Source organism: Schistocerca gregaria, chromosome X (genome assembly GCF_023897955.1).
Source record: "Schistocerca gregaria isolate iqSchGreg1 chromosome X, iqSchGreg1.2, whole genome shotgun sequence".
Taxonomy (NCBI): Eukaryota; Metazoa; Arthropoda; class Insecta; order Orthoptera; family Acrididae; genus Schistocerca; species Schistocerca gregaria.
Genome location: NC_064931.1, coordinates 20,202,647 through 20,211,446, shown reverse-complemented (window position 1 = coordinate 20,211,446; position 8,800 = coordinate 20,202,647).

Here is an 8,800-nt window from a genome sequence, read left to right as displayed (position 1 = left end):
AGTTCAGAACTTGGTATAATTCACACCAATTGATGTAATATCAAGATTATTTATCATTTGCACATGGCTGCTTCACAGGAAACCCTCAGGAAAGAACTGCAGTCAGCATGTCATTTTAACCTACAGCTACACCTGGCTGTTGAAGTCAGTGTGGTGAGTTAGATGTGCCTGCAGGCACTACACTGCATGAATTCGCATGTGGGCTGCGACAACACAACTGGCGCGAAGATGCGTTTGGTGCATTCACCGCTCCCCTGCCACACTAACAGAATCTTTATTGCCAGTCAGTCAATGCCAGCAAATTGTCCACACTGCACACCATGCTGCCTGATACAGTGCAACCCAAGCCATCACCACTGTCACCAAAATCGTGAGGGGCCTGCTGTCATTGACAGTAGTTGAGGCCATGTCACTTGGCAGACACTTCAATGAAGATCCTGGGTGTTGCATCTGCTGCTGACATATTGCAGGCCACATCACATCATCGCCACTGCTGCTGTCATCAATTCCATGTGTTGAAATTCATCTAAGTGCTGCTAGCATGGGACACTTGTCCTCTGTCATCACTTTGCTGCGAGCATTCTTTGACCATCATTGTGGCTAGGAACAAGTTTTATCTTCTCATTGAATATTGTGTTACCTTCTGCTAAAGTCACTTATACTGATCAGAAGGTAAATGTTTTTTTCCTTGATTTGTAACAGTGATTGCCTTATATTCTCCGCAAGAAGCCAGAGCTGAAGACGTAGTGTGGACTCAATTAGAAAACTTGAGTTAGAAGAACAGTTTGAGGGGTTGCAGTCATAAGCAACAATGCAGATTGCTGGTCAGGCTACTGCAGAAGTCATTATGGAATCTGTGGCTAGTTCTGTGACCTCTTTCACCACTATGGTCAGCAATTTTCCTGTTGTACCTTTTATCCCCACTTTCTTGGGGAAGAAAAACAAAAATGTAATGACATTTTTGCAGTGTGTCCATGATGTAGGGCATAGTTGTTCCTGGCTAGATGGGCTTTTGTTAAATGTAGCAAGGTTGAAGCTGCCAGGGGATGCTCATACATGTGTTGAAACTGTCAATTCTGAGAGATTCAGAATGGTTTGAAGTTCTAGCCCAGGATTAGCAGAGCCCTACTCAGATAAGAGAGGAGTTAACCATTACAGGGATTACCTGTTCACACAATGGAAAAAGCCAAGTGATAACTTGTGAGGCCTTTGTCAACTGGATTCAAACAGTGTCATGTTGCACCCACATGTAGGGATCAGATGCAACGCAAAATGACGTGTTAATAGAGGAGGTCGAGCCTTTGCACGACAGATGTCTATTATGTGGTATAAACCCACAAATAAGCAATGGGATTAAAGTGGCCTCACCAACCTCTTTACATGAAGAAGCTTTAAGATTGGTCCTGCTCCACAAAGAGGCAGTATGGAAGATAGCACTAAGCCACAACATGTTTTCACAAATGGCACACACTGTGGGTGGTGTAAAAGATCCAGGCATACTGCTGATGAGTTGGCACACAAACAATAGTTGCCTCCAGACACAAGGGCAGTAAAATCTGCAGAGGAACCATCCACAGAATTACAGATAGTATGAGGGACAACAATGGGGAAACCTCAGACATGGCAGACCTCGCCAAATGAACCCACCCCCAGTGAAAGTTAGGGATCCTGTTCATAATATGGGTGTAGAAGAGGTAGCAAACATAATATGAGAAGGGAAAAAATCATGGGAGTCAAAGTTTCAGTTAATACAGGTTCCCAAATCAGAATTTTATTTGTTTCTCATGATGAAATACAAGTGCTGAAGCTGCCACACTGCTGCATAAGTGGCCAGGGAGAGAAAGTGATAGATAGTAACTATAGTAATGTGCTTTGTGAAGCTACAAATTCATCGTAGGAGTTATGGCTTTGATACAGAAATAGCACAGGAGGGATTCTGATGTCATCCTAGTGAACAATTTCTTACATTAGTACCAGGATGTCATAGGTTATAGCATACAAACTGTTTGATTCAGTGAGGTAATTCACATTTTGATGGTGGCTGCACCTCACAATTGTGAGGAATTTGTGAAAAAGGGCTTTCACAGAACTGCATACTTAGGTACAAAAAAGTACCACATTCATGTTACGATAAGTGGTGGCATGGAGAGAGTTCTTTGGATTAACATCAGAAGCTCAAAACTGATGAGATCTGTCTTTCTGGTTGATCCAGTCAGCAAAAACATTCTCAACAGGTTACAAACTCTTATAAAGATGAGTATTAGCAGAGCGGAAGTAGGGAAGAAATTTTGTATTCCAGTGTGCATTGTTAACTTTGGGCAGAGAGAAATAGAGATAACCTGTGGAGGGATACTTGTAAGTGGACATGAAGTAGAGAAAAAGATTTACAGTGTGGGAATCAGCAGTTGCCAGTGAGGAAAATGTGTACAATTGTGCCACTCCTTAGAAAACAATTGTATGGGAAGTTGGTGGGCTTAACTGAGTCAGAGCAAAATCTGTTATATCCTGTTGTAGATGAGTTTGTTTGGTTGTTCAAGTAACAGCAATATATGCCAGCAACTGACCTTGTGCACCACAAAATTCATCTGGAGATTCTAGGCCAATAGTTCAAAACCATCTGTTGGTCAGGATACCATGAAACAACTCTTAGATACATGCCCAACACAATCTTCAGATAGTCTGTGGCCCTTGCCAGTCATGCTTGTGCCACAGAAAACAATCACTCAGCAAAAGACCTATTGTACATGCATTAAAATGAGAGCAGTAAATAAAGTGACTGCATCTACATCTACATCTACATCTACATCCGTACTCCGCAAGCCACCTGACGGTGTGTGGCGGAGGGTACCCTGAGTACCTCTATCGGTTCTCCCTTCTATTCCAGTCTCGTATTGTACGTGGAAAGAAGGACTGTCGGTATGCTTCTGTGTGGGCTCTAATCTCTCTGATTTTATCCTCATGGTCTCTTCGCGAGATATACGTAGGAGGGAGCAATATACTGCTTGACTCTTCGGTGAAGGTATGTTCTCGAAACTTCAACAAAAGCCCGTACCGAGCTACTGAGCGTCTCTCCTGCAGAGTCTTCCACTGGAGTTTATCTATCATCTCCGTAACGCTTTCGCAATTACTAAATGATCCTGTAACGAAGCGCGCTGCTCTCCGTTGGATCTTCTCTATCTCTTCTATCAACCCTACCTGGTGCGGATCCCACACTGCTGAGCAGTATTCAAGCATTGGGCGAACAAGCGTACTGTAACCTACTTCCTTTGTTGTCGGATTGCATTTCCTTAGGATTCTTCCAATGAATCTCAGTCTGGCGTCTGCTTTACCGACGATCAACTTTATATGATCATTCCATTTTAAATCACTCCTAATGCGTACTCCCAGATAATTTATGGAATTAACTGCTTCCAGTTGCTGACCTGCTATTTTGTAGCTAAATGATAAGGGACCTATCTTTCTATGTATTCGCATCACATTACACTTCGCTACATTGAGATTCAATTGCCATTCCGTGCACCATGCGTCAATTCGCTGCAGATCCTCCTGCATTTCAGTACAATTTTCCATTGTTGCAACCTCTCGATACACCACAGCATCATCTGCAAAAAGCCTCAGTGAACTTCCGATGTCATCCACCAGGTCATTTATGTATATTGTGAATAGCAACGGTCCTATGACACTCCCCTGCGGCACACCTGAAGTCACTCTTACTTCGGAAGACTTCTCTCCATTGAGAATGACGTGCTGCGTTCTGTTATCTAGGAACTCCTCAATCCAATCACACAATTGATCTGATAGTCCGTATGCTCTTACTTTGTTCATTAAACGACTATGGGGAACTGTGTCAAACGCCTTGCGGAAGTCAAGAAACACGGCATCTACCTGTGAACCCGTGTCTAAGGCCCTCTGAGTCTCGTGGACGAATAGCGCGAGCTGGGTTTCACACGATCGTCTTTTTCGAAACCCATGCTGATTCCTACAGAGTAGATTTCTAGTCTCCAGAAAAGACATTATACTCGAACATAATACGTGTTCCAAAATTCTACAACTGATCGACGTTAGAGATATAGGTCTATAGTTCTGCACATCTGTTCGACGTCCCTTCTTGAGAACGGGGATGACCTGTGCCCTTTTCCAATCCTTTGGAACGCTTCGCTCTTCTAGAGACCTACGGTACACCGCTGCAAGAAGGGGGGCAAGTTCCTTCGCGTACTCTGTGTAAAATCGAACTGGTATCCCATCAGGACCAGCGGCCTTTCCTCTTTTGAGCGATTTTAATTGTTTCTCTATCCCTCTGTCGTCTACTTCGATATCTACCATTTTGTCAACTGTGCGACAATCTAGAGAAGGAAGCACAGTGCAGTCTTCCTCTGTGAAACAGCTTTGGAAGAAGACATTTAGTAATTCGGCCTTTAGTCTGTCATCCTCTGTTTCAGTACCATTTTGGTCACAGAGTGTCTGGACATTTTGTTTTGATCCACCTACCGCTTTGACATAGGACCAAAATTTCTTAGGATTTTCTGCCAAGTCAGTACATAGAACGTTACTTTCGAATTCATTGAAAGCCTCTCGCATAGCCCTCCTCACACTACATTTCGCTTCGCGTAATTTTTGTTTGTCTGCAAGGCTTTGGCTATGTTTATGTTTGCTGTGAAGTTCCCTTTGCTTCCGCAGCAGTTTTCTAACTCGGTTGTTGTACCACGGTGGCTCTTTTCCATCTCTTACGATCTTGCTTGGCACATACTCATCTAACGCATATTGTACCATGGTTTTGAACTTTGTCCACTGATCCTCAACACTATCTGCACTTGAGACAAAACTTTTGTGTTGAGCCGTCAGGTACTCTGTAATCTGCTTTTTGTCACTTTTGCTAAACAGAAAAATCTTCCTACCTTTTTTAATATTTCTATTTACGGCTGAAATCATCGACGCAGTAACCGCTTTATGATCGCTGATTCCCTGTTCTGCATTAACTGATTCAAATAGTTCGGGTCTGTTTGTCACCAGAAGGTCTAATATATTATCGCCACGAGTCGGTTTTCTGTTTAACTGCTCAAGGTAGTTTTCAGATAAAGCACTTAAAAATATTTCACTGGATTCTTTGTCCCTGCCACCCGTTATGAACGTTTGAGTCTCCCAGTCTATATCCGGCAAATTAAAATCTCCACCCAGAACTATAACATGGTGGGGAAATCTACTCGAAATATTTTCCAAATTATTCTTCAGGTGCTGAGCCACAACAGCTGCTGAGCCCGGGGGCCTATAGAGACATCCAATTACCATGTCTGAGCCTGCTTTAACCGTGACCTTCACCCAAATCATTTCACAATTCGAATCTCCGTCAATTTCCTTCGATACTATTGCACTTCTTATCGCTATAAACACGCCTCCCCCTTCACTGTCCAGCCTATCTCTGCGGTATACATTCCAATCAGAGCAATCTAGCACATAGTCTCTACCCTTTTTCAATGAAAGACTGGACAGCTTACAGATTAGTGCAGAAAGATGATGTGTTAATTGAAGAGTTGTGAGAAGCACAGAAGGAATATGTAGAATGTCACCAGTATGCTACTGTTCCAGATTTTGTTGCACAATGGGATTTTGTGCCGAAGGACTCCCTTTGGAAACGGGGTAGTAAAATTTAGCATACTTGATATGTGTTCCAGCTTCCACCAAATTCCGATTGCAACCCAAAACTGGCCAAAATCCACTTTCATGGTACCTCAAGGGTAGTATGACTATTTACACAAGCATTTTAGCCTTCAAAACATACCTGTCACCTTACAAGTGTCACTGACTTGTTGCTATGAGAAATGAAGCCTACAATGTGTTTAGTTTACTTTGAGAACATTATTGTGTTCTCCAAGACTATTGAAGAAAATGTACAGAGGTTGAGGAGTGTGCTGCTAAGGTTACAGGGTGGACATTTGAGTTTGAAGATAGGTACGTGTTGTTTTGCAAAGTTGTAATCCATATTGTTACTTCAGCTGGAGTGAAGTCAGAAACTTGTTTAACACAAGCAGTTGAGGGTTTCCCAGTACCCACTAACATTGTAGCAGAAGAAGCTGAGTAGCACTGTCACTGAGGTGTAGCGGTTCTGATACTAGACTGTTGCATGGAGGATCGTGAGTTCAAACCTCACCTGCACTGTAAAATTTTATTTCTATATTCAGTTTGAGGACATTCTAGAAATATCCACAAATATCAAGAATCATTGTATTGGAATGTTCTGTAACCATTCATATGCCGTATGTGTTCTACGCTCTGTAATAAAAAAAACTGAGTGAACAGATCAACAAAGAACCTGAACGACTGTCATGGGATGTCCACCCAGAACAAATGCAACAAATATTATAGAACAAAATGAGATCAACTAAAAAAAAAGGAATAAACCTTTGTCAAGTGAAGCCAGTGGTAGTCATTCGTCTAATGCCGTTTGGTTTGTGTAATGCACCAGCAACTTCTGAACAGATGATGGATAATAATCTAAGTCACCTGACGTGTATGATGTGTCTTTGTTATTTAGATGACATTTTAGTATTCCCAGCGGCATTTGATGAACACACAAAAAGACTGAGGGCCGTTTTTAAGTGTCTCCAACAAGGCAGACTGAAACGTAATCCAAGAAAGTGTCTCTTTGGAGCAACAGAAATCAGAATACTTGTACATCTTGTGTCAAACGAAGATGTGTGACCAGACCCAGAAAAGGTGAGATCTATAATGGAATTTCCTATTCCTAAAAGTATCAGAAATTAAGAAGCTTCCGTGTATGATGTTCTTATTACCGTTGTTTTATCAAAGAGTTTTATATCAACGCCAGGCTACTCCAAGACTTGTTAAAAGCCAATGCCAAATTTATCTGGAGTGGTGCTTAACAAGATTGTTTCGATATGCTGCGAAAAGCTCTGACAACTGACCCTGTACTTGGTCTGTATGATGAGAGAGCACCTATAGAACTACACACAGATGCTAGTGGGTATGGGATTGGTGATGTTCTGGTGCAGATTTCGGATGGAAAAGAGAAAGTTATAGCCTATGCCTCTAGGGTACTTACAAAAGCCTAGAGAAACTACTCAACTACAAAAAGATAATGTCTTGCTGTGATCTGGTCCATGTGCAAATTGTGACAGTTTCTCGATGGAAGGCCATTGACAGTAGTTACAGACCATCATTCACTTTGTTGGTTGATAGGTCTTAAGGATCCAACAAGACAACTCCCCAGGTGGGTACTATGCCGTCCAGAGTATGACATTACCCTTAGAAGAGTCACTCATCTTGTACTTGAGACGGCATTGTGCCTTTTGTATTCAATCCCGATGCAATTTCTGTGTTTAATCGTCAATGGGAAGGGCAAGACGGTATGGTAAGCGTGCAGTGGTGCATCGGAATCTAATACTGTTCTCCTAGGAAAGGCTCAAAGCATAAACTGCTAGAAAGGTCACTCTTCTTGTACTTGAGTCGGCATTGTGTCTTTTGTATTCAATCTAGATGTAATTTAGGTGTTTCATCGTCGATGTGAAGATGCAAAGGATACAGTTGACATGCAGTTGTGCATCGGACTCTAATACTGTTTCCAATGAATGGCTCAAAGCGCAAACTCTTAGAAGAGTCACTCTTCATGTACTTAATTCGGCACTGTGTCTTTTGATTTCAATCCCGATGCAGTTTCTGTGTGTCATCGGCAATGTGCAGGTCCAAGTGATACAGTACACCCGCAGTGGTGCATCGTAACGTAATACTATTCTCCCAGGAAGGTTCTAATAGCAAACCCTCCAGTGGAACATCGGAATCTAATACTGTTCCCCTAGGAGAGGCTCAAATCGTAAACTCTTAGAAGAGTCACTCTTTGTGTACTTAAGTCGGCATTGTGTCTTTTGTATTCAATCCCGATGCTATGTCCGTGTTTCATGTCAATGTGAAGGTCCAAGGGATACTGTTAACCTGCAGTGGTGCATCGGAATGTAATACTGTTCTCCCAGAAAAAAATCTAAACGAAAACTCTTAGAAAGGTCAGTCTTCGTGTACTTAAGTCGGACTGTGTCTTATGTATTAAATACCGATGCAATTTCTGTATTTCATTGTCATTTTGATTGTCCAAATGATACAGTAAACCTGCATTGGTGCATCGGAATCTAGTACTGTTCTCCCAGTAGAGGCTCAAAGCGCAAACCCTTAATGGAGTCACTCATCATTGACTTAAGTTGGCATTGTTTCTTTTGTAATCAATTCCGACGCAATTTCTGTGTTCCATCATCAATGTGAAGATCCAAATGACACAGTAAACGTGCAGTGGTGCATCGGTATCTAATACTGTTCTCCCAGGGAAGGCTAAAACCGCAAACTCTTAGAAGTGTCACTCTTCTCGTATTTATGTCATTATTGTGTCTTTTGTATTGAATCCTGATGCAATTTCTGTGTTTCATCGTGAATGTGAAGGTCCAACGGATATAGTACAACAGCAGTGGTGCATCGGAATCTAATACTGTTCTACATCTACATGTACATGACTACTCTGTAATTCACATTTAAGTGCTTGGCAGAGGATTCATCGAACCACAATCATACTATCTCTCTACCATTCCACTCCCTAACAGCGCGCGTGAAAGCGAAGACCTAAACCTTTCTGTTCGAGCTCTGATTTCTCGTATTTTATTTTGATGATCATTCCTACCTATGTAGGTTGGGCCCAACAAAATATTGTCGCATTCGGAAGAGAAAGTTGGTGACTGAAATTTTGTAAAAAGATTTCGCCGCGACGAAAAACGTCTTTGCTGTAATGACTTCCATCCCAATTCGT